Below are 27397 nucleotides of genomic sequence, written 5' to 3' on the forward strand. Positions count from 1 at the left end.
AACTTAATGGAAAAAAAAAACGCTTAATAGATTCTACTATTTGTCCTGAGTTTAGAAATGTGACGGGACCGAACTGTACCCCGACTGGGTACTTCCGCCAAACGTTGCTTCTTCCTGCCGGGACACCAACAATTAACCCCTTCAGCGCCAAGCAGAACCAGCGTTGTAGATAGAAGGGGGGACATTGCTGCACCAGAGCTGCGTTGGCACTGTGGCTATCCGAAGCTTAGCTACGCAGTGTGGCAATTGTCCTGAAAAGGACAATAAAGGATCATAGCAGCCCACCCCAAACAAAAGGCAACAATCATGTTGAGGTGCAAACAGGACTTCTTTATTAAAACCAAATACAGAGCTATAAATACACACAAGTAAGAAAAGGGGCAAGACAAATATCACATGATTTAATTACCATGTCAGGAAGGAAGTAATTAGATGAAATCCTGCAACAGAATATCAGCCTTCTTCCTACCACGGGATGTCCAGCTGATATTACAGTTTTGAGACTCTGAGTAGTAAAACATGGGAAAAATCAGTAGAAACTGATCCCCCTTTGTCCACACACTGAAGTCTCTACAAGGCCTGGGCCCATAGTCGATAGGGAGGAGGCTGGCTCTCAGGCCTCTCCAGTGGCCTGAGTGATGGAGGGTTCTGTCACAAGAAATACCCAATATTTTTATGTTATTTTGCAATTTCAAGTAGAGGTAGCATTTTGCTATTTCAAAACGATTTTTTTTTCAAATCTGGTAACCCATTTCCCATGTCCTGTTTGGAACATTTTTGAACCCAGCCAATTTACTCCTCAAATCATATTTTTGTAAACTAGACATCCCTGTATGTTTTAAATGCTGGTATTTTAACTCTTTCCACACACTAATTCTACCAGAAGCCTTTGCCAAAGTTTGTGGTTGTTATTTTTTTGTGTTTTATGTTTTTACACACATTGTACTTCAGGTATGGATTTATAGCTCCTGGTATATGTCACAGCCAAACATCACCCCAATATATGTTCAGCAATGTCTCTTGAGTACAATGACACCCATACATAGGTTTGCCTGGTTGTTTGAGCCTAAAAGGACACATTTGGGAGGTGTGCATTTTAGAATTTTACCATCTGGCCATCCTGCCCCAATGTCCTGTTTGGGACATGTTTGAACCCTACCAGTTCACTTTACCGCATCAAGCCATATGTTTGGAAACTAAACACCCCAGGGTATTTCAAATTTTTGGTATTTTATTTATTTTCATGCACTAATTCTATCCCCAGCCTTTGCATAATTGTTTTTAAACGTAAGGTGGGTTTTCGGTGTCACTGAATGCCTCGCTATTGAGGCATTTCAGCAACTCTGGCTAAGCTTAGGAGACAATAGTTGATAGCCTGCTAAGCTCTTTTAAATCAGCTGTGTGCTGCCTTATTGTATGTGGACACCTGGGGGGGGCACACAGGACCCCCTTTGCAGTTTTTGTTAGTGTTACTGAATTCCTCGACAAGACATTATAGTAACGCCGTTTATGTGAAGACTGTGACCTTTGATCAATTTCTAAGATAACTTAATGTAATTATGTGCAAGGCACACCAACGATCCTTAACTGGCTTTTTTCTGCCATTGTTCATTAAAGGGTTAATACCTATTTAAAGGGACAGTCTAATGTCTCTGACACTACCGCTATGGAAGAATTTATATTAATGTACAATGAGGGTACTTTTATATACATTCTTCTAACATGAAAAAAGAAAAAGAAGTTGCAGTCCTGCTGTAGCAGGTGCCCTCCTCCTGCATGATCCCTTGTAATTGGTAAATAAAACACATACCACAGTGCAAACTGGTCATTCACACTGAGCACTTCATGTCCAATAAAGGACCAAGTCATTCTTTCAGCGGTATCCAGAGGTGTTTTATTCCTGTCTGCCCTAGCCCTGTGGCTGCAAATTAAAATGGGACCCTTTGCTACATAACAATATATTACACTGTATTACAGCTTAGGCTGAATGGTTACATTCGCTAGTCACTTCTGAAGAAGCCACAACAGGACAACGCTTGAGTTTATTCAGCAAGTAGATGCTGTGCACCTAACAATAATATTGTTTTTTTTAGTATTACTCTTACTAAATTCTTAAGATTTTATATTTCTGTTACCATCTTCTTTCTCACTCTAGCGCAACTACTATATTAACCCTATGCTTGGTTAAAATGAGTCTGTGTGGGTGTCTACATACAGTGTTAAGACTGTGTATGTGTGTCAGAATGCGTAGGGGTGACATTGTACAAGGTAAACTGTGTATACTGTTAGATTCTGTGTCAGGATTTGTACAACCATAGTCTGAGTGAGGTGTTAGAATGAGTGCATGTGTTTGTGTGTTGAGGGGTATCAGTGTTGTATCCTCCTTCAGGTATACAAACAGTCAATCTCAGTAGATATTTTATGGCCACAAAAGCCTCATGTAGAGTTCCAAAGCAACACTATGTTAATTGCACTTGTGGACCCTAATTGCTGATTTCACTCCTTAATGCATTCACTCCCCAGTATAATTCTTTGTGAACTAATGTCTGTTCTATAGTGTAGACACAGCTCTCTTACTGAAGCACATCTGCACAAGGTCTTACTCATACTCAGTGTCACTACTGATACCCCCTATCAGGAGGGAGATAAAATTCAACTTCTGAATAGAGGTGTTGTGCTGCAAACGTATCTACCACATACAAAGGATGTATGGTAGTGTTGGTGTAAACTTGGTGATAATCTACACCATAATAGCTAGGCGGTGCAAAAGTATGCTTAATATGTGGGTTGGGTAGAGTAGGTGGAGCTTTGGGGCAGTGAGTGTGGTAAATTTTCAAATAAGTAATTGATAGCTGTGCCTTCCATCCTTCCAGAGTTGGTATGCCAGTCCTGACATCTTGTTAGCCCTGTCATGCTGCCCTTGCACCTAGTCATTTCCAGTGCTGCCTTTATGTCCCTTTTTTACTACCCTCTTATTACCCTCTTTTTTGTAATATACTAGAATGCTTGCCATGTATCATGGAGCTAAACTAGACAACATTAACTTTTCTTAACAGTAACTCCCAAGATTTATTGAAAGCAACATTGCTAGTTGATTATCATTGGCGGAACATCCAGGGTTGCAAGGGTCGTGACTGCGACCGGGCTCTGGAGTTCTGCCAGTCGGGGGGGCCCAAGGGGTCCTTCTGTCTCCTCTGCTCCCTGCCACCACCCCAGTGGTGGGAGCGTGAGGCGTCCATCTTGGTGGTGGCGCTTCACGCTGTTTTGTTGTTGGTTTTAGGCTTCTCAGGAGAGGTTATATAGAAAAAGTGCCCTCTTATTGAAAATTGGATTAACATTTTATGCTGTCCTGGTTTAAGAAATGTATATCTGTTGTCTAAATTGAAATTCAAGCTGCTGATCACACAGATCATTTAGCATTTAGTTGTATTCCACTAAGGAGGTTAGTTATTCCCTTTTATCATGTACACAAGTATAGCTATAGCTAGGCTGCACAGTAAATCTGTGTATGGTGTCCACTGTTATGTATCTCGTCCTGCTTACAAAACAATCAAGAGAACATGATATTGCTGAATTTTTCCCCCTGAAATATTCTCCTGAAAATATTGCAGTAGAACCTTTACTCGGATTTGAATCCTATCCCAGAAGAAAAACATGAGGGATTTAACTGAATAGACTTTTGTAAGAGAGAAAGAGACTTGCTACAAAACAAAAAGAAAATTAAGGAAGAATCAACACTAGTCAGAATGGCATTGATGTATTACTTAAAGCATGATTTACCGGTGGGTTTGCAGAATAGGGGTAGTCACAATGCGTAATGAAGTACTAAACTGGCTCTGTGTTATGCGCAGTAACATGACAAGATTTCATGAAAGTTCCAGTCTTTCCAGTCTTGCTAGGGGAGTGGACCATCATGTGTTAATGCTTGGTGCACAATATATGAAATATAAGACACATATAGATTAGGTAATATAATTTAATTTGCCATTTATGAAACCCATTCAGTATTAGAGGGTATTTTTAGCCATTTTTACCATATGGTTAATGTTTTCCTTTTTTTTTTAGTGCAATATGGATATTGATCACTTTGGAGATCTCTCATCTTATACATGCCATAATGTCAAAGTCACCAAGCTCACTATACAGTTTATTTATTTAGCATTTTTATATACATATATCATCTGTTAAACATATACTGTATACACCATTTCTTGGAAGAGGGAGAAACTTTGTTTCTCATTCCCTTTCCTCTGATCACTCCTATACTGACCTTGGCTGCGTCAGATGCTTGTGGAGAAGAATGATTATTGTTATTAAGTGTTATTATGCATGTGGGAAGTCCTGATTAAACAGGAACGTCTTGCGATTGTCGGGGCTTAGGTGTTTTTTTTATTTTTACTTAGCTCTAGATATCCGGTTTAGTTGTACATCTCTATTTTCTTTCAACTGTTAGCTGCTAGAAATAGAATTTCTCTATTGCTAGAAACAAAATGCAAAATGGTAGGTTCTCCTACATAGCAGTTTGTGAGGAAAAGCTTAATATGATTTATCTTTAGATAGATACTAGTTTTCCAGAAGGTAGCAAACAGGAAATTAATCTGTTATTATTAGATTAAATGAGACTATTATCTTGTCTTTTTTTTTCCACAAGAGGTTTTTCTTTTTAGCATAATTATAATACAGGTTGGGTTTTAAATTATTTAACCTTTTTAGGTTTTGTCCGGTGCATGCTTAGTGGTCTGCTGAGAACGCAAACGTGGCTTAGTTGTCCTTTTTTCATTTAGTAGAGGCATGCTAGACTGGCCTTTCATTTCTCATGAAATAAGTTAACCTCTAACTTCTACTTTAATGACTAAACACCAAAAATTTATGTTTACTCGTTCTCCTAAGAAAAAAATTAAAAATTTGTGGCACTGTTTACAAAGGTTATCTAAATTATACTAAAAGCCATGCAAGTTGTTAAAAAAATTATACTGCTGTAACACCCTGTTGAACATGACCAAGTAAAATCCTAATTGAGTAAAATATTGACTTTTGATATGCCTTTTTTTCAGTTCATACGTCAGCAGTGGGTAGTTAATAAAATGACTGTATCTGATTTTAAACTAAAATTGTAGTTTGCATAATTGTGCCTGAACATTTGCAGAGGTCAGTGTTGGTACTCCCAAACCCCAGAACAAACACTACAAATGATGTTGAGTAAAAATACAAAATTGTCAAATGGAATTTCTAGACAGGGCCCCAAAGTTTGCTTGTTTCTATTTTACATTATATTACCACTTTTTTGGATCCACAATAGCTTGATATTCAAGAGTACAATAATGATAACAAATGTTTGAAAGTTGTGTAATAGTTTCCATTATCCTGACATTCCATTATAGTTCCCATAAAGGATTTGTGTTAATTTTTTTTTCATAAGCAAAATGTTTATCTGGAAATCTGCAATTTCATAGAAACTTATTGTTTGACACATTTTCATAAAAGTAGACAAACACATTTCTAATGCATGGCAAATATTAAAGCATTTAAAAGCCATATACAGTACACCAATATATTTAATTTTAAACTGAAACCATTAAAATACTTCTCAAAAGTACTGTGATTGTTACAGCATTCATTGTAAGAAGACAGTTATATATTACATCCAGTTTAGTTTCTGCAAGCCTTTGGTTTGATGGCAAAATGAAAACGACATGATTTATTATTTAAACAGGTGCAAAATGTACTTTAACAAATTATCCTGCAACACATTTGTTTTGTGAGTCATTAGAAACCTAATATAGCACCTGGTGTTCATTTCAATAAAGACAAAAAGCTCTCTACCTACATTTAATTTATTCCTTTGTACAGCTCACTGGTTCTCAAATTTTAAAGGATCAATCACAAAGTATTGATTTGAAAGCGGTATAAAAATCAAAGTTGAATGAACACATCTGACTTGTTCATAACGCATGGTCAGCTTTGGGGAAGAGAAATTGGGAAATAGGGTGACTATGATAAAAACAGTTGGACTGTGACTTGAATAAAGAAGATTATACTGGCAACAAATCAATGATAGATCAGAGTGTTCCATTTCATGCCTTCTTGCACTAGACAGATTTAGAAATCTAGTGAGGGTTATACAGTGTTATCAACATTCTAGTTTGGAAGCCAAGCCAAAACAATGAGCCTAATGCCTTAGAGTTAAATGTTGTATCTACTGCTGATTATATTCATTTTTAAGCCATCCATTAAGAGGCTTAATTTAATAAAGCATTAATATTAGTGTCATGTAATAAACAAATCTGAAAACATTACTGTTTTTATTGGTCCAACACTTCTATTAAACAGGATTTTAATAAAATTCAATAACATTTTATAAAATGTTACTCTTAACATTGTAATGTAATATTTTCAGCTCTGACACTTAAATAATTGTGTATGGTATAAATACCATCCATCTGCAAACTGAATAGATATATATTTATGTACACCTAACATAGATTACTAATGATTACTTTAATCTTAGAGGGCAAGCCCTAGTGTTCCTAGCACCTTAGTCAACCATCTCTTCCCACATACATGCACGTAGGAGACAGTTTCTTTCGGTAGTTCCTCCCACCATCTTGGTCTGTAGGCACTTGTGTGATTGGAACAGCCTTGCTTACATTACCACTTTTGCATAGGTATATTAATTTATCAAGAACATTTAAAATCCAATGTGCTTGTTTAAATGAATTATCATTTTATTATTTCTGTTCTGTAATGGGTAGTAACTGATAATATGGAAACCCTACATAATTATATATATATATATATATATATATATATATATATATATATAGTGACAGAATGACCTGTCATACAAGGCCCCAAGGTAGTCAGAGATGGCTCCAGCCTGGCTGCCAAACAGGAACTCCATTGTTAAACTAATCCCATTAACAGGATTGCTACCAGGGGGATATTCAGTAGCTAAAGGGGATTAAAGGTTGGGTTGTCTACATGTACCTGTTTATCAATGTTGATTTATGTTAATGAAGTTCTGTGGCTATATGAGTCCATGTTTTACAACAATAAACTGTTCATTCCTGTTGTACTCAATTCAAGGTAGTTGTATCTACTTATTGGGTACACATAGCAGGGTTCCAAGGTGCGCATGCTGGCTGGTGCTGGAAGTGATTCCGGGGACAACAGGAGGATACATGTGGGTGATCTCTGGGAGTTACTACAGCTCTCTTGGTGAACCAATTACATATATATTATAATATATATACAGTGGCTCGAAAAAAAAGTGAACCCCTTGGAATTCCTAGCATTTATGTAGAAAATTGCCTTAAAATATAAAATATGATCTTCATCTAAGTTACAATTATGAAAAATCTGTTTTAATTAATAACACAGAAAAAAAGTATGTTAACCCCTAGGCTAATCACTTCAACAACAGCTAATTGGAGTCAGGAGTTAGCAAACCTGGAGTCCAATCAATAAAACTGTATTAGATGTGTATTTTAGAGATTTGAATTTGCTCATCTCAAAAAGCATCCGCTGGTGTGAACCATGCTTGATAAAAAGAAATCTCAGAAGACTTACAATCAAGAATAATTGATTTGCATAAAGTTGGAAAGGGTTACAAAGTAATCTTAAAGAATTTACATATTCATCGGTCAACAGTTTAATGGATTGTTTATAAAGGAAATGAACTAGCATTGTGGCTACTCTCCCTAGACGTGGGTGCTCAACCAAGATGACCCTAAGGGGACAATGCAGTGTGGTAAAAAAAAACTGTTGGTCGTTCGTACAGAGTTTTAAAACCCCAATGCTGCAACTTACCCGGCAGATCCCACTGGTCTCCCTGTTCTATCAGTTAAATGTCCATACAAGCGACTTTATTGATCCCACTGTTAATCATAAGTAAATATTTTATAATCATATCCAGATTCAGGCCTGTAAGCATGTATATGTACATACAGTTTATTTATATGCATGCTTATACCTACTTATATCAGTCTCTCTTACTATTTATTTATACAAAAAATACATAATTGAAAATCTGAAATTGGACCATCTGGGATTAATGCACCTAACGAATAAATCCATTTCATTTTTGTTTGACCCAAAATCCTTTTGTTGTCTGTATAAACTAAGAAAAATTGACCTGTATTCTGCTTAACCAAGCATTCATGTATTTATGTACATTACAAAATGATTTCTTTATTTAAAATTATTACCAATGTGGGCAAACTGTGAGACACATCTGAATATCACTACTCCTTTAAGCTGAACAGAGAGAGAGAGAAATGTTTTAGACTTGAGAAAGGGAGAAAAGCTCCCGAAAGCTTATCATTCCAAAATTCTGTTAGTCCAATTAAAAAGGTATTATCACAAGATACTTATTTCATCTGTTATTTGATATTGATACCAATGGACTAATATGGCTAAAACCTCTACTCTACTATATATATATATAGTCCCAACATTTAGAAATGTTTTTTACAAGCGTGGTTTACTATCAAGACTTTACAAACATGTCAACTGTGTTACTGTATATTTAATGAAATATCAAAATATTTTATTTGTAAATCATGCTTTCGACTGTAATATGCTCATAATCAGGGCCGGCCCAAGGCAAAATGCCGCCTGGGGCGAATTTTAAAATGCCGCCCCCCCTTATCTACCCTTCCTCTCCCTCCCTATTATCTACCCTTACCCCCCCCCCCTTGTACTTACCTTTCAGCAGTCCTGCGGCGAGTCTCCCTGTTCGGTCTCGGTGCCGGCTTGTAATGCTGAGGTAATCTTCCTGCACTCAGCATTACAAGCAGGCACCGAGACCGAACACGGAGACTCGCCGCAGAGGAGAGAGAGAGGGGCGCCGAGCGGGTACTGACAGCTTGGTAAGCGAAAACCACTCGGCGCCCCTTTCTCTCTCTTTCGCTTAAAAAAAAAAAGGGTTTGGCTGGAGCGGTTGCCCCACTCGGCTCCATTGTCGGGCCGGCCCTGCTCCAAATTATGACATACAGGGAGGACCATCATGGAGTTCAGTGTCATCATGATATATTTCACTATAAAACATATATTGAAACATGGTGAAAAAATATCAAAAACATTGTATTGAAAAATACAACAGTTCCTGCTTCATGATACTGCCTTGCACTTGAGGTAATTCACAGGAAATATTACTAAACCCCCAGCATCAAAAGTTGTAACAACATTACGATAATAAAAAGAGAAATAAAGGCTGTATTTTAGTTTCAGTTCACATCAAGGGGATCTGGATACATTCTAGTTTATTTGAATGTAACCTAACTACTTTAATCTCATTTGACTGCCCATTGGGGTTTGCTGTAATCTGGTTAGTGCTTGTTAGTATGTGCCCTAGGAGTATAATTGATGGTGGGTCTAGTTTTAGCATTCATTTTTAAAATTTTCAATAATCTGTACTGAAGGTGGCTCATTGAACCAAGCCATCAGCTCCTAGATCATACAAACATTGATTAGAATATGGAAAAGAAAAAATGTCGGTGCGCTAAGCTAGTCTCAGGGTCAAATAATACAAATGTGTAATATGAGGCCTACCAAATAGCGTGAGCATGCTTCAAATACAGTGTATTTGCTGTACAATGTATACAAAGAACAAAAACTGTCTGCGCTTCTCACCCTAATAAAGTTGGCAACAAATATATAAACATAATATAAATGAGAGATTTTGGTTATATGAATTGGCCAAAGCATTGAGAGTGTGCCTTGACGTGGCAGGTGAGCTTAATTATGCTTTGGCCAATTCATATAACCAAAACCTCTCGCTTATATTATGTTTATATATTTGTTACTAACTTTATTAGGGTGAGAAGCGCAGGCAGTTTTTGTATACATTGATTAGAATATAACCAATCAAGTGCCACTTTAACTGGCACTTGAGTAGGGTTGAATATTCTGGTATTGAAGCGGTCATTTGTATAACTGACCCATACTTATTAAGCTATACATTTATAGTATCAACTTGACATATATTGTTCCATGTAACTAAGCATTGTTAACAAATTTTAAAATGTTCATGTTATTTTTTTTTTATATATATATATAAAAAGTACATAAAATAGAACCCTGCTGCTATATTAAGGAACATATTCTGCAGCATTTAATACACAGGATGGTTGAATTGTAGATTTGTCCTAAAAATCTGTACACATTATGCAAAACAATGGTTCACATTAAGGAAAAAGTCCGTTTTCAACCCACTGTGCAGTTTACTATCTTACAGAGTAGAACAATGTCCTTTTCAGCTTTGCAGTATTGTAAAATAGAATAAAAGAAATAACTGTTCACATGGTATTTAAATATGCCATCTATGCAGTCATTACTTCACATCCTATAATAAAATGTTATATTTTCTACTAGTTATTAAAATGTCTCAAGTTTAGAAGTGATTGAATATTATACCCAGTCTTTCAAAGTCTCCACAGGTTCTCACCATTAAGTCACTGCAGGGGCTTCTGTTAGTTGTTCATATATAGAAGTTCAACTGCTATATTTTCAACAAAAGCTCAAAGGCTAGATGATCAAAATGCTAATAATATTTCAGTGTATACGTGCTGTATTTACTAAATTGAATCAATTAGTTAATGACTTATTTTTTTACTTTTCATTTTCCTCATAATTTCACTAGCATAACTTTTATTTGTTGATTGTCTAATCTGTACTTGAATACCCTAAAAAACTATTAAGTTTTACTCTGTGTTAATGTTCTACCCGTTCTGCTAGGATTAAATATAGGATTTAAAACATCATCTGGTTTACTATGGGATAATTTATTTGGGTAATGTTACCTCTTAATCCAAAGAATTTTTCTGTACTGTGTTATTTACTATGTGTTTTTGCACATATATGTATGCAACTAAATAACATGCCAAATACATATATTAACCTCTGTATGTAAGTATATGTTCATGTGGTAAGCACACTATTTTCCCTCATTTGATTTATTTTTCACAAAAAAATATATTAATTTATCAAAACAAGTAAATGTCATAAATGTATATCTTGGGGTTGGTTTCGTGGAAAACTTACTCTTAACATTGTCAGCCTTTTTTCTTTTAGCTGCATAAAAGGTCAAATAATCAGACATCTAAAAAGGACAGCTCATTTATCATCCTTTGCTAAATGTGTCAGTAGCTAATCTTCAGTACTGGGTGATAGTGCCACACAATGAAAGGTTAATAGATTCAAAGTACCAGCTTTATCGCAACAAGCCTGTAATGATGGTTTAGTGAAGAACATTCCGTTTTGTTCATCTAGAAAAATTTATTGGAATTTAAGCATTAATTATTACACTTTAGATGTAATCTTAGAAACAACATCCAAAGAGGTCAAACTAATTTTAAACATGGATATCACATTGTGTTACACAAGGCTGGTTTGTTTTTCTAAAAATATATAACATAATTTCATAGCCAACATTTATAATGGAGCATCCACATATTCAAGTCTGGTGACCACACACCATGCCATTTTAAGAAATACAACATACCTCATAAGTATAAAGTTATGTTATGAACTCCTTCTTAATATGTCATTAAACAATGTGTGTAACTATGTGTAAAGTAGGCCCTGTATACACAAAATAACAGCAGGGGCTGCATGATTCGGCCTTGATCTTGTAAGGGTCATGCTTGACACATCATGGGTAATTAGTTAATTTTAGGGGATGGAGTCAAGGGGGCTTTATAAGGAGGGCTGAGGCTTTCCCTAAAAAGTAGGGAAAGCGTTTCCCTCCCACCCTCCCTATATTTAGGATGTTTCGGGTTTGGACATGGATAGGGTTGCAGGAGTTTTGGTTTGCAGGGAACGGAGGTTCCGGTTCAGTGTGTTAGGATAAGTAATCCTTGTACTTGGTGAACACCAAAGATGGTCTTCAGGAGTTATTGCACAGTAGTGGAGTTGGACAGGGCCTGGTGCAGGGCGGGCATCTAGGGTTGTGGTGCCACATACCAGGGCCCTGACATAGCAGCGGATGTTGTTCAAAACAAAACAAAGTGATATCCTGCAGACACCCTGGAGCAGGCATGAGACATAGCGCTACAGACGAATGTGCAGGATGCTGCAGGCTGGGAGTATGAAAGCTAAGCAGAGTAACAGCTTCTGATGGCTACTTCCAGCAGGATAATGCACCATGTCACAAAGCTCACATCATCTCAAACTGGTTTCTTGAACATGGCAATGAGTTCACTGTACTCCAATGGTCTCCACAGTCAGCAGATCTCAATCCAATAGAGCACCTCTGGAATGTGCTGGAACGGGAGATTCGCATCAAGGATGTGCAGCCGACAAATCAGCAACTGCATGATGCCATCATGTCCATATGAGGAATGTTTCCAGCATCTTGTAGAATGTATGCCACGGAGAATGAATACAGTTCTGAAGGCAAAAGGGGGTTCAACCCAGTACTAGCAAGGTGTACGTAATAAAGTGGCCAGTGAGTGTATATATATATGTATAATTTTTTTAAAAAGTAGAATTGGTACAGTGTAGGTTAGGGGAGACAAAAAAACAAACAAACATTTTCTGTTACTTTAAAATGGAACACTTCTACAGCGCACAAAAAGCTTGTGATATTGATATGTCAGATGATGCTGATGCCTAGGCTCCACCTCTTAAAATGAGGCATATGGAATCTGTACCTAACCAAGTTGAGTGCCCCTAAAAATGTTGGAGCCTAAAATCACCTCATTTATTGCAACTCCTGGCATCACCCTAATGGTAGGTATTGCAAAAACCCCCAAAAACAAACAAATCAAAAAACGAATGCAATGCACTCCTATTAGAGCACAGACTCGGTTTTATTAACCCCATTTTCTCCAGTATTATGACTAGGGTTATATATTTGGATCTTTTAAGATTCCTTAATCTTAGTTACAATGCCCAATGCCCACCCTTGAGGTGACCAACAGTTTGAATGACTATTCATTTATTTTCTAATAAATTTCCTGAAATTTACACCCCAAGTAAAATATCTATATTGATGAGTCCCTTGTCCTTTTCAAGGGCAGACTGCATTTCAGGCAGTATATCCCATCAAAGTGGTCAAGGACAGTCACACTGACTGACTAGACTCAGTTTGCACAAGTGGTAAAATAGTGTGGGACCTCATTTTGCCCTTTTTGAACAGAGGGTACCATTTTGTGGCAGATAATTAACATACCCGTCCAGAATTATTAACATATTTCTATATCTATTTGATACCCAGCCTGTGGCACAGTCCCAAAAAACCATAATTGTTTCCCCAAACAATTAGGGTACCCCAAACAAAAACGCTGCTTTGTGCAATGAAGAAATTTTGGCCCTTCCATACATGGACAAAAAGGATGTGTATGTTCTCTCCACTATACACAATGAACATGTGGTGCCTGTAAACGTGAGAGGAGAGGGTGATTCACAGGTCCCAAAACCACAGTGCACCATTGGCTTCAATTAAAACATGGGGGGGGGGTAGATCTTTCCAATCAATGTCTTCTGCCATACCTGATGTTATAACTAAAACATAGTATAAAAAAGTTGCCATCTACCCGACTCATGTTGCCATATTCAACACATACGTGCTGTAGAAAAAAATCCAACCTGGAGAGAACTACACATTCTTAGAGTTTAACCTCTTTCATAATTCCACCCCAGATTTACAAGATGAACATGTCCTACATCTTACTGGAAGGCCTTTCACAATCCTGTCCAGTGGTGCCAAACCAAAGGCTCAAAAAGATGCAGAGTCTCCTACAAGAGGGACTCTAGGAATCACTGCCCTTCCTGTCCTTGTCTGCTCGGACTCTGCATTGATAATTACTTAATGGCATATCATACTGAAGTAGAATATATATATATATATATATATATATATATATATATATATATTCTTTTGCATTGGGGTGAACTTCTCAGCCTTTGTTTACAGCAAGTACCTGAGACAGAGGGAAAGCTTAGCCCTCGGGTCTTAAGGTTGGGTTGGTAGAGTCCTGAGGTCGCCAAGTGTCCTCATACCATGATCAAGGTAAGGGTGCAATGCACTGGGAGTGTTTGTGTGAGGGTTATGCACATCACTTTTACTTATGCACATGCTAGTAAGCACATTTTACATGTCACTAACCCCAGCTGCTGTTAATGCGCTCTTTGGAAGCTAATATTCTTCAAATACAGCATAGGCCTTGCAAAACGTCCTAACCCAGTAAACAGTCATATTCCAATTTGTGCCTTGTAATCTCCACAAAATCATGTGGGGTATTTCTGTTATCTGGAGATAAAGTGAACAATTTTGCTGGATTTTCCTGCTATAATGCATTGCCTGGGGAAAAAAAACACAAACAAACAACACAGAAGTGTTGGTGAAAACATTGGCAGTAACTGATGGGCAAACAGCTGCATGACAAGTGTCCAGAAGCCTCTAGCACCTTGAGTTGTTACATAGTTACATAGGCTGAAAAAAAGACATGCGTCTATCAAGTTCAGCCTTTCCCACATCTGTTAATTGCTGTTGCTGCTGAACAAAATCCAGTTTGTAGCTCTTTCCAATTTTGCAACAAACTAGGGGGAAAAAATTATTCTTAACCCCAGTCAGATGTCTCCTTGGATCAAGAAGCGGTTTCCTCATAATTAAAAAATTATACCCCTGAATATGTAGTAAAACGCAGAATTGACGTGTAAGCGGTCGGCGAAGAAGACATTAAGAGATAGTGTGAGCACATGTAATTGCGAGAAAGAGCACAAAAAAGCAACAAAATGCAAACGAAAATCCCAAGCTTTCTGCTTCATTTTCATTTGTTTATTGGGGTCCCTCCTCGTTTTTAGACATTTTTTCAACAAATTTGGAAAATGGCATTAATGGCATAAGACTTTAATATAGGGACATGACTTATGTGGGGGAAAGGGGGTAGCTCCCATGGCAGCCACAAAGCTGAGCTGATCTATACATAAGCCCCACTTCTAGAAGTATTTCTAGAATATATTTTCTCTCCCCTTATGAAGATGTTTAATGCTGTATATGCTTATATTAATTACTAATTAATTATGGATTTTTTCATTGTCTTTAGAGACATTGCACACTTAATATACAGGTTATCTGTAGTAAATCATATATACATTGATAACTTATGCCGCCCAAATTGTTTAATTTTCTGATACTAAACTTCACTTAATGGTGGTAAGAAGAAAAACAGATAATTAATTTGGCCCACAGAAACTTGATTCTTTAGCAATATCTGTAGGCCATTGAATTTCCATTATAATTTCTGTCACTAGAATGAATTGCTTTAACCTTTTCCATTCTCATTACCATCTTTGTCATAGAAATAGATTAAGATGGGGCAATTTTCTGTTCCCTTAATAATCTCTGTCATGAGAATGGATTATTTTTGTATTCACTTCTATTCTTGTAACAATCTATTCACTTTAAAAATCTCTATCGATTTTCAAACATTCACAAAAGTAATTGTTACTATATTTAGAACAAAAGTATGCTTTCTGGTTATGTAGAATTGATAACTTATGAGTTTCTAATATTGGAATTGATAAAACACCAGCTAAGTACTATTTTTATACAATATCATTTCACATGCTCCCCTAAATATCAAAAGACTTTCAAACTACTGGAAAGCATTTCCAGATTAAGTACACTGCAGCTGCCAATTTACAAAATTATTTCCTAATTAGTAAATTAGATATAACAGGTTTCTCAATACTAGGCATAGAGGAAAGTGTCATTATAGAAATGCTTGTAACTCTTTTGGAGGGTCGATCAGAACACTTTAAAACAAAATATGCGACCGTATGCTATACAACCGTTACTTGAGAATGTAATTTAAAGGCACAGTGGCGGCATGACATAGTTGTACTTTTGAAGAGTTCTTTTGACTCCTTCTATAACAAACAATGTAATTTTAGGGGCTGGGTTTTTTTTTTTTTAAAGGAAACTGTACTGGTAAAAAAATGTTTAAATTATTTACACTAATAACAACACAATTGCAGTAAAACTTTAGTGAAACGATATAAAAAATATTTTTTTAGCTCCAACATTCCCCATTTAGCATTCAGGGTGCATCAATATTAAAATAAAGATTTTTTTTTTTCACATCAAATATTAATTTTCCATACATAAAGAAACAGTTTTTACATTGAACAATAACACATACAATCAACAAACAATAACAAATAGACCTCTAATTCGGGATGCAACAAATATGGCGAACCAATGTATCTCCTACTCCTCAATTTCCAGGAGCTGTATGCATTTCTCCCATTTTATAATCTTACTTATGCTATATCCAACTGATTTTGTTATACCTAATTCCATTTTGCAGTGGTATAATTATCGTAATCTTATCTCTGACCACTGAGGGATCTTATTACTTTTCCAATACTTAGCTATCAGTATCTTGGTGGACAGAAGTATATGAATTATTAAAAATGTATCTACCTTTGGCCCCGACGGGCAGTCCAAATGTAATAGAGCAAAATCTGGAGTAAAAGGCAACTTAATTCCAATCTCTCAATATGATCAAGAACATTTCTCCAGAGATCTTTTATTTGAGGACATGACCACCAGGTGTGTGTATATAGTCCCCCTTATCAATTCCACATCTCCAACATAATGCTTCTGTTTTTCCATACATTTTTGCTAGCTTAGCTGGGACATAGTACCATCTGTAGCCTACCTTATAGAAATTTTCCCTAGTATTCAGACAGCGTATCACTTTATTAACCCACCGTATAGAATCTAACCGTATAGAATCTAAATCAAATAAAGATTTGATCCTGTATGTATGTATAAAAGATAAAAAAGTGTTTATACAATAACCTTGTGTTAATTCAGTATGAAATGGAGATCAGAATCCCAATCAAAGGCTATAACTTCTATGTCTCGATAAATTATATAAAAAAATAAAAACACCTTGTCAGGATTCCACCTTGTCAGCCTGGACTGTATTTATTTAGGTGTCATGTCGATTGCAGCCTCTAGAGGCCATCTGTCAGATCACAGTACCTTGTATGCTAACGACCTGACAAGCTGCATCTGCTTACCTTGGTACAACCCTCCCTCTTAAATACCTGTTGAATCCATCATTCCAATCCTTTGCATTGTGATGTATTCAGCTTTGCTGTTTCTCTTCTTCCTAGTAGTTATCTGTTGGCTTCTACCAGTTTGACTCGGCTTGTTCTGACCTTGATCTTGGCTTCCAATTTGGCTTTTGTTCCTGTGATCTCCTGGTGTTGACCCGGCTTTCCTGGCAACATCTGACTTTCCAGCCGCGTGCCCTGTCCGAGGGCTTTCCAGCCGCGTGCCCTGTCCGAGGGCTTTCCAAGCATTTTGCCTGTCAAGACCAGTCCTGTTTTCTACTTACCTGTCTTGTCAGCTTACTCCAATACAGACCTTCTCATAATAATATCCAGCCTTCGGCATGTCTTTCTTTGCCTGTCTGTGCCTGTGAATATGCATCATGGGGTACAAAGAGAGTCTCTGGTATCCTCTGTAACTGGGCTCCTACCCAACCTGCTTACTTGAGCCTTGACACACCTTGGGTTTTTTTTAAAGGTTGCACTCATATATGTAAGATAAAAGTAATCCTTTAAGGTAAGTCATAGGAAGTTGTCAGAACTCTTCGCCCAACTTCAAAGTAGTTTAAACATAAAAAATAAACAAAAAATATACATATAGTGTAGTAGTTTAATATTTAATTTTTGTAAGTCTTGCACTATATATAAAGCTCCTTCATAAATCAATAATGTCTCAATTCATAAATTATTTGTCTAACTGTGATAAATATGTAAACTCTTTGAGATTACATTGTAACCTTTTCCAGCTTTATGCAAATCAACAATTCTTGATTGTAGGTCTTCTGAGATTTTTTTTTTGTGCGGCATGGTTCACATCAGCAGATGCTTCTTGAAAATAGCAAACTGAAAATGTTTGAATGCTTTTTTTATGCCAAAGTAGCTCTAAAGCACACCCCAAATCCAGTTTCTCTAGGTTTGCTATATTCCTGACTCCAATTAGTGAAGTCTAATTGTTCACATAATTTTTTGAAGTATTCCATATAGACTAAAACAATACATAAACTTTTGTGTTATTAGTAAAAAAATATTGTGTTTGTTCATTATTAGATCAAGATGAGGACTGGGCATATGGCACATGTGTGAGGTCCTGGACCTTTTTTTCCTTTTCAGAATAGGGACCAACCATGCATTTATAAAGTATATTTGAAGAACAAATTAGTCATTTAAATAAGATATGAAAACACATAATTCCTAATATCACTGTGGCCCGTGATATCATACAGTGGGTTCGGACCATCTGGGAGAGAGGCGGTATAGTCCAAATAATGTACAAAATTATCAATTTCCAAAACTATGTAAATAAATTATTGAAACACAGAACTCACTTTTGCAGAACATGATGAAAACTGTTGGGTCCCCGCCGCTGCACTCACCTCCTTTTCCGCACTGCGTCCTCCTCTCCAAACGCACCGCCGACATGACGACGCACAGAGAGGGTTCCGGCATGGTCATGCGCGCAGACCAGACCAAGAGACAGTAGGCGGATATCCCAGATGAATGGAATTAGGCACAATCATGATGTCAGAGGGGTACCCCTCCCTGCTCCTTATAAATCTGTGCATTTTTCTATTCACAGTGCTCAGATGTACTGTGCTATTAGTGTAGTTACTATTGTGGTTATTTGCTATTCTATTTCGTCACATCGTATTTTGACCCTTTGCTTGTCTGTTGTTTATGAACCTGCGCTGCCTGAACTGACCTCTGCTAGTCTTGACTTCGCCTACACTTAATCCCTACCTCACTTCTGGCTCTCCCACATCTCCAGCCTTGCATTCTGGGCTCCATATACTAAACCGTGACAACACACAAATAAACTTGTAGCTCTCCTAAAAAAATTAGGGCTAACAATGCACAAAGTGATTTGCAAAACAATCTGCAAAATAGAGCAAATTATTCTGTAGACGTAAACATGTTTAAAACATTTGTTTACCAATAGTCCTAATAACCTTTTAATATTCAAAATATTTTTCTAAGCCTGGACTCCCCCTGTCGGCAGAAGCCAGCATTGCTGGCTTTCTGCTGCCCGATCTCATGTAAATAAAGAAGAAAAGCAACCCAAATTCCACGTGTAAAACCAATAAAAAAGAATTAATACTCCTCAATCAAAAGCAGCTTCCAATAACACTCTTCCTCAAGGTGTTTAGCAACACAATGCAACAACCATGGAGCACATATAGATGGGGAGAGAAAAAAAACAATAATAGTGCAATATATACACACAATCAAAAAATAAATAGGGTATCAGATCCACTCACAAACAAGTTGGACAAAGCAGGCTCATCAAGGGTTCAGTAGAATATCAGCAGAATTTAATGGCTTCTAAAATCTATAAAAACAAGGAGACCAAAAATGGTGCAGTATCATCACAGAACATGAGTCAGGAGGTCTGGATACACTTACAGTTGGAAGAGGCACAACTATATAGAGATAGTGTGCAAAAACGCAATGTAAACAAAGACAGTCCCAAGTCAGCTGTTATGGTGATGGTGAAGCTCTCTCTACGCGTTTCACCAATAGTTCGTTGGCTTCTTCAGGAGAAAAGAATCAAATGCAGTGATGTGTGTATTAAGTAAGAGTAATTGATTTTGTTCGTGTCCGTGCCTCGGTTAGTCTACGTGTATTTAACCGAGGCACGGACACGAACAAAAAAAAGGCAGCAAAGTTATGTTCTATGTTCTATGTTCTTTCAGGAACACTTCCTAGCGTGCTCCCTCTCTCTCTCTCTCTCTCTCTCTCTCTCTCTCTCTCTCTCTCTCTCTCTCTCTCTCTCATTATTACCCTCATTGTCTACCTTTGGTAGGCCTCACTTACATTTAGGATTAATATAGTAATCATAAAAACATGAAAACTCATGCATAATGTTTTGGTTTATAAACAAAAATCTTAGATAATCTGTTTGATATAGACTAATGTTTCTTTGCATGGGCTTTATCATTTTAAAAAAGAAAAGAGAAGTACAAAAACAAACCAGCTTCCTTTTTTCTCAGTTCTTTTGTTATTTAATTCACTTTAGTACACTGTTAAACAATTCAAGTTTTACTATATGTTAGGATTTTATAATAAGCAGCATTTAGATCATTCAGCACTAATTTAATTGACCTATTTTTAAAGCCCTTCATTATTATTTATATTTATTAGCAAGCTATTAGATTTTATGCTTTACTACTCATGCAGAGAATATTTAAATTACTTTTACATGAATGGTTAACCACAGAGAAGTAAGTGTCTTTTCTTAGCTGTTAAGTTAAATTAGTTAATTGATACTGCCCTCTGTTTAACCTTCATTTACTTTGCTATGTATTTTCTTTTTACACCTTGCTATAGGCTGATATATGGTTATTTTTGTGATCAATAAAGAATCACATGACTACATAAACGATATACTGTGTGTATATATATATATATATATATATATATATATATATACGCTATGTGCGATGACGTGATTCTTAACCAAATTACATCATACATCAGGGCTCAACAAACCCTGGGGCGCCATGGTGCCCATGGTTTTGCAGGACAAGGGGATAAAAACTGGCCAGGGCTGCCATCGTGAATCTGTGAGGCGCTGAGGGGGTCACGTAATGTGTCTGTGTGATATTGTTCAGTGTTAGTAACAGTAACAGTTAGTAATAATAGTTTAGGTTGAAAGAAGAAGTCCACCAAGTTAAACCCTCCCACCTATCGTTCTTGCTTTTGATCTAAAGGAAAGCAAAAAAACACAACGAAGATATTTTTGGAATTTTGCCACTTAGGGGGGAAAAAAATTTACTCCAAAAGGCATAACTAAGCTCTTCCAAACCCTTATTAATTTTGTAGACCTCCTTTGCACTTTTTCTGGTTTCATATTATCGTTTTAAGGACCAGTGCCCAGAATTGCACTGCAAATTCAAGGTGAGGTCTTACCCTTGACTTATATAAAGGAAAGATGATTTCCTCTTCACATGTATCCATACCCCCTTTTATATATGTCAATATCTTATTGGTCTTTGCAGCTGCTGACTGGCATTGCACACTGTTGCTAGGTCTGTTCTCTACAATTATTCCTAAATCCTTCTCCTTAGTAGTTTTTCCCAGGGAGATACCATTTAAATGATATGTTGCATTGTTATTAATTTTTATGATGCATAACTTTACTTTTGTATATACTGCACTTCAATTGCCACTTGCCCAGTCCCACACTCTGTCCAAATCCTCCTACAAAGAAGCAACATCAAGGTTTAGACAATCGTAACCTACCTAGTTTTGTGTTATCAGCAAACACTGACACATGGCTCTCAATGCAATATGGGAGATCATTAATGAACAAATTTAAAAGAAGAGGGCCCAGGACAGACCCCTGAGTTACTCCACTTAATACATTGGTCCAGTTTGAGAATGTTCCATTTGCAACCACTCTGAATCTTTTAGCCAATTTCCAATCAAATGGCCAAGTACATACATTTGTACTGACAATTTGTACAGTAACCTTTTGCGTGGAACCGTTTTAAATGCCTTAGAAAAGTCCAAATAGATCACACCTACTGCCACTCTTAGATCTATATTTTTACTGACTTCTTCATAGAATGCTGTTAAGTTGATTTGAAAAGACCTATCTTTCACAAGATTTCTACTAATTATATTTTGATTCAAGATCTATTCATGATTGTATGCCTTTAGCAACCCTTCAAATAATTCCTCCACTACAGATGTCAAGCTCACTGGCCTGTAGTTGTAGATTTTGATCCCTTTTTTAAATATGGGCACCACATATACCCAATTGGAAGTACCGTATTTGCTCGATTATAAGACGATCGTCCATTGCGCAGACCTTCCCCGGCTGTCAGAGAGGAGAGTTCCCCGCAGGTGTATGCGCGATGGACACAGACAACCCTCGCTGCTAACCGCATCTCCTTCCGGCTGCAGTGGAAGTTGCCTACGCGAATCGCGTAGACGTCTACCTGCTGCCCCGACTACACACTAGGGACTAGGAGTCAGAAGCACCGGTAAGTTTGGGGGGAGGGGAGTGTTAAATGGGGGGGCATAATGCCTTTTAACCCCTTAACGCCACTCTGCCTCCAGAAATGCCTTTTAGCCCTCTATACGCCACTCTGCCTCCTGAAATGCCTTATACCTTTTTATAAAAGGAAATAAAAACAAAAAAAAATATTTTTATCATTCATAGCTTTTATTAAAAACATAGTTTACATTTGACAAGACATTTAAGATTACTCCCCATTTTTATTTTTTTAATTTGTAGACAAACACTTCATGACCACAGGTTTAATTTAAATTTATGTACCTCCTTATTGTCTCCTTATGCTAACGCACACCACTGCTCTCTTCCCAAAGCTAGACTCCCCTTTCAATCTACTTTGACTACTAATCTAGTTTTAGATTTGCCCCCCCCCCCGAACCTAGGTTTAAAAACTCCTCTATCCCTCTAGCCACACTCTCCTCTAATCTAACAGCCCCCTCATCATTTAGGTGCAGTCCATCCCTGCTCATGTTTGTGAGCCTTAGATGTTAGCATTAAACTATAAATCACTTCTTGGCCCCTGGGAAGTAGGGGAAGCTGCCCCACTGCTTAGATACAGGGTGTCACAGATCTGGCTAGTCCGACCGACTACCTCCGCTGATTTGTGCTCCCTTAGCCTGGGACACACACTCTTTCCCCAGTTTCACTAGCCGAGACTCAGTGTAGGGTATAACCAAAATGAAGACTGGTTTATTTCTTACACACAGGGCTGGATATATCCAGCAAAACTCCGGATCACGGAAGCGGTGTTACAGCATGCCCCACTCCCACTAACTTCCCCTCCAACCATGAACAATGGTGTGTGACCCACGAAGTCAGCGGGACACCCCACTGATGTCAGTGGGAGCTCCTATTTGCATGCCTCCGGGTAGCTGGAGCCAGAAAGTTTGCAGGTATGCATACCATACAATGACCACTAGCTACAGTTGAACAGCTCTACCTCTTATCCATGCTGTCTAAAAGAATTACAAACAGCTCAATACTCTGTTTGTCAGCCTCTCTCCTAGCAGCACAAATCCATAAAAGGCCAGGGACCTCTTAAACAGTATTGCTGTATGTAAATAAGCATCAGATGAGCATAATTATCTGCAACTCCTCATTGTCGGTATACTAGAAAACCCAGCCTCAGGGGCGTAACTAGAAACCACAGGGCTCTGGTGCGAAAATTGCCCTAGGGCCTCCATCTTCAACAGCTGGTCAGTGCCATCATTGCCCTCAAACCACTTGCCTGTGCCTTCTTTCCCCCTTACCCCCCTTCCAACATACACTCTGGCACACATATGTAAACACACTTACACAAATTATACACACTAATACTCACTAAAACACACAGAATTACCGATCCATACCCAGATGCATACAATTACACAGCCATGTTTACACACACAGAATTACCGATCCATGCTCACACACACAAAGAATTACACATCCATGCTGACACACACACAATTACAAATCCATGCTCATATACACGCATATATACAAACACATATACATACCTCCCACCCCCACTTACCTCTCCCCTCTCCAGCAGTGCCTCACACACTGTGCTTTCTCCCTCCCTTGTCTCTCTTTCTCTCCCTTCTTTTTGCTCACTTCAGCCTACTGGGAATGGGTAGCTCTACCTAGTTGATCATGAGAGATGCCACAGGCTCTATGTTGTTCCCTGGCCTCTGCATGTGTCTGTGGAGAGTAGCAGTATGTACTACCCAAGGAGAGCCGGGGGATGTGGGAGAAAGCCAGGAGTCAGGTTTGTAAATTGTGCCTGTGTTTCATGTCCGCTGTCTAGTCTGGCTCTGACTATGTAACCTATGTTACCCCTCTCTTTTTTTTTTTAGAAGGAAACTGCAAGAAACCATTTGTCCCCATGGACAAACGGACAAACTGACAAAGCGTGTGCACTCGGATTGGATCTTACTTTAAGCTCTGCTAAGCGTGACTGACAATTCCTACAGTGATAAGGCTATGACGTAAGAAAACAGAAAAAGTGTATGTAAGTGCACTCAATATTTTTACGGCTAGCTCACGTAAGTGTTGTAGTAAACCCACAAACAAAGACAAATATCTAAGATACTGCAGGCGCTAAAGCATGGCTGAATTTGATTTAATTTGACTAGAAAACTATTGTTAATATAAAATCGAGCTTAGATGAAAAAGGATATAACTCATTTTTTCCAGAATTCAGCAAGCACCCTTACCACACTCACCTCCAACCTTTCAGTTCTATTCTTTCTCACTCAGCCTTTAATCTTTTCTTTCATTTCATCTTAATCATATTTGTATTACCCTCCCTCCACCTTAGTTGGACACTAAGACCAGCTTCTTTGGGCCATTTGTCCCATGTTAAAGACATCTCTGCCTAAGTCAAATCTGGTTAGACACATACCAGCTCACAAACAACCTGTCTCAGTCTATCACTATCACTCGCCTATCATATTTACAATAAATGCAATACCTATAATACAGATTTCCTTATTACTGCTAAGCATGCACTGAGTGGCATACACACATGCATTAAATTATATTTTCACATTGCACAATATATTTCACAGAATTGAAGCTTGGAAATCTATTATATGCTCTAAAAGCACACTGCTATTGCAGTTTTCTTTAATTTAACCTAACTGTTTTAAGTCAACAGATAAATAGTGTTCCTCTTCCTAGATAAAATCCCAATTTCTGCAATTACTGCAGTGTGGAATTGCATAATGGTATATTTTATTTATATAAATCACATTTGCCAACTCACATTACCAAGTATTAGTATGATTTTAGTTAAACTGTATGTTGACTGCACATGGTACTATTAAAGGTTGTTTCCAGATGTTTTTAGCACCTGCTTTAGCTGCTGAAAAATTTAGTTTAAGCGGTTTCATCATTCTTGCTAATTAAGTGTGTCATTTTCTTCCCTATTGACTAATTTTCTTATTTTATTGCTTTAAAAAGCATCTTATTTGTTTTTTTTGTTGTTTTTTTTACTTTCTTTAAAATTGCTTTACATAATACACAGACAAATTACACTAAAATGTATTTTGCAATATCTGTTTAGTTAGAAGGAAGGCTTTATTACGTTCATAGAAACAGTTTTTAAAAACAATTTGTATGCACTTTATTTATTTGAACATGTATATTTTTTAAGAATATATATATATATATATATATATATATATATATATATATATATATATATGTTTATCCATTTGTGGGAAGGAAATACATTTTTGGCCTGCTGTTTTAAATGTATTTATACTTTTTCAGCACTTTTATTTTTAAATCTCTGCTGTAATATCTCCTATGAGAGGAGGATAAAATGTTGTCCTTCATTTTATAGAGCATATGGTGGTAGTGGTGATGATCATATTATTTGATAAAGTATTAAGTCACATTATGTTTTTAGGGCTCTTTAAAACTAATATAAACTCATTACTTTTATACATTTTTTTTAATATGTAAAAGGAAATTTTTCTATATCCACTGCTATTTTGTATGCCACCGTTTTTAGGTCATATGCACTATTTTATGAGCTTCCAGTTTAATACAGTGTGGACAAAATGTGGAATTTATTGTCCATTACCTCTTATTTTTTCAGTTTTTTGTGTGAGTGGATTATGGTATTTGTGAGATATATATAATAATATTATTAATAAGGCATTGAACTTTTAATATTAGAAGCAAAGGTATAAATGACATTATATCATTATTTGACATATTGTAATTTACAGATGTATGCCAGCTTCATGCAGACATAAGCTTAACACTACAGCGACAAACGTACCTTTAGCAATATATGTACTAGATATTAGACTTGGGCGCTGGCCAACTCTTCGTGTTCGTCTTCGTGGGGGGAAAATTCTTCGTATTCCGAGAATATTCGCCCGTTCCTGTGTTCGGTTCGGGCGAATATTCATGTGCATTCTTAGTGTTCGTTTTTTTCTTAGTTTTTTTGTTGTTTTTTTCCGTATTTTGTAGAAGGGGTTAACACAGGGTTAATACGGTACGGACTACGCAGCAACTTTGGCACCACGGGTTTAAATGTCCATACGAGCAACTCTATTGCCTGTACTTCATTTGTTGATGGCAGACGAGCCCCCTGCTGGCGACCAATAGAGTTGCTTTTAAAATCCTGATCCAGCAACTTGGCCGGCAAAGACCACTGGTCCAACAGTTAAAGGTCTGTATAAGAGACTTTATTGGTTTTTTGTACGGACTTTTAACTGTTGGAGCAGGGAGACCAGTGGTCTCTGCCGGCCAAGTTGCACAAAGTTAACCTCTGAAGGTGAACCTTTCTGCTCCCGTTATCTATACAGCCGTCCTCCTCTGGCTAGATGGGGAATGGACCAGGGAGATTAGTAGACGTAGACGAACACGAAGATTCTTCGTGTACGTTTTACCGCCGCTATCTTCGCTTCTTCGTGTTCGTTTTCATGTTCGCCTGAATACGAAGGCACAAGTCTACTAGATATGAGAGAAGCAGGGGCATAACTAGAAACCATTAGGCCCTGTTGTGCACGTTAGACATGCATTTTTAACTACATAATATGTACTTTGAAGTAAAGGCTATGATTGAAATATGATTTCAAACTAACAGCTGAACTGGCAGTTTCTTTAATATTAGCCCCTGTTTATATATATATATATATATATATATATATATATTAGACCATGCTGCCAATACATTTTATATTGAAAAATACCCTACGCAAGCATTTCCTTGGGCCCTACAATTACTCGTCTGCTCTTGCACCACAAAATAGGTATAGATCAAATAAACAACACATAAAACAGCACTTGCATGTATAGATCAACTGACTAAGACATACAAACCTACATAACTATATACATAAATAATGTATGGAGGCATAGCATTGTAGGGATAGATCAACACATTAATAGGGATAGATCAACTGAAATTCACATGTGAACTCAGCACTGAAGGCATAGAATCAGACAAACAAATCCTGTATTTGCAGGTATACAATAATAATGTATGGAAACATAGCATTGCAGGTATAGATTGACAGAACATACAAGCCCAGCACCGCAGGTATGGATCAACTGGAAATCACATGTAAACTCAGCACTGATGGTATAGATCAAATAAACACATGGAAACAGCACTGCAGATATTGATCAACTGAATAAGACATACAAACCCTGCATTTACAAGTATACATAAATAATGTATGGAAACATAGCACAGAAGATATGGATCAGCAGAATAACACACAAACCCAGCTTTGCAGGTATAGATCAACTGGAATTCGCATAAAAACTCAGCAATAAAGGTATAGATAAAAACCCCTAAATTAC

Source organism: Spea bombifrons, chromosome 4 (assembly GCF_027358695.1).
Source record: "Spea bombifrons isolate aSpeBom1 chromosome 4, aSpeBom1.2.pri, whole genome shotgun sequence".
Classification (NCBI taxonomy): domain Eukaryota; kingdom Metazoa; phylum Chordata; class Amphibia; order Anura; family Pelobatidae; genus Spea; species Spea bombifrons.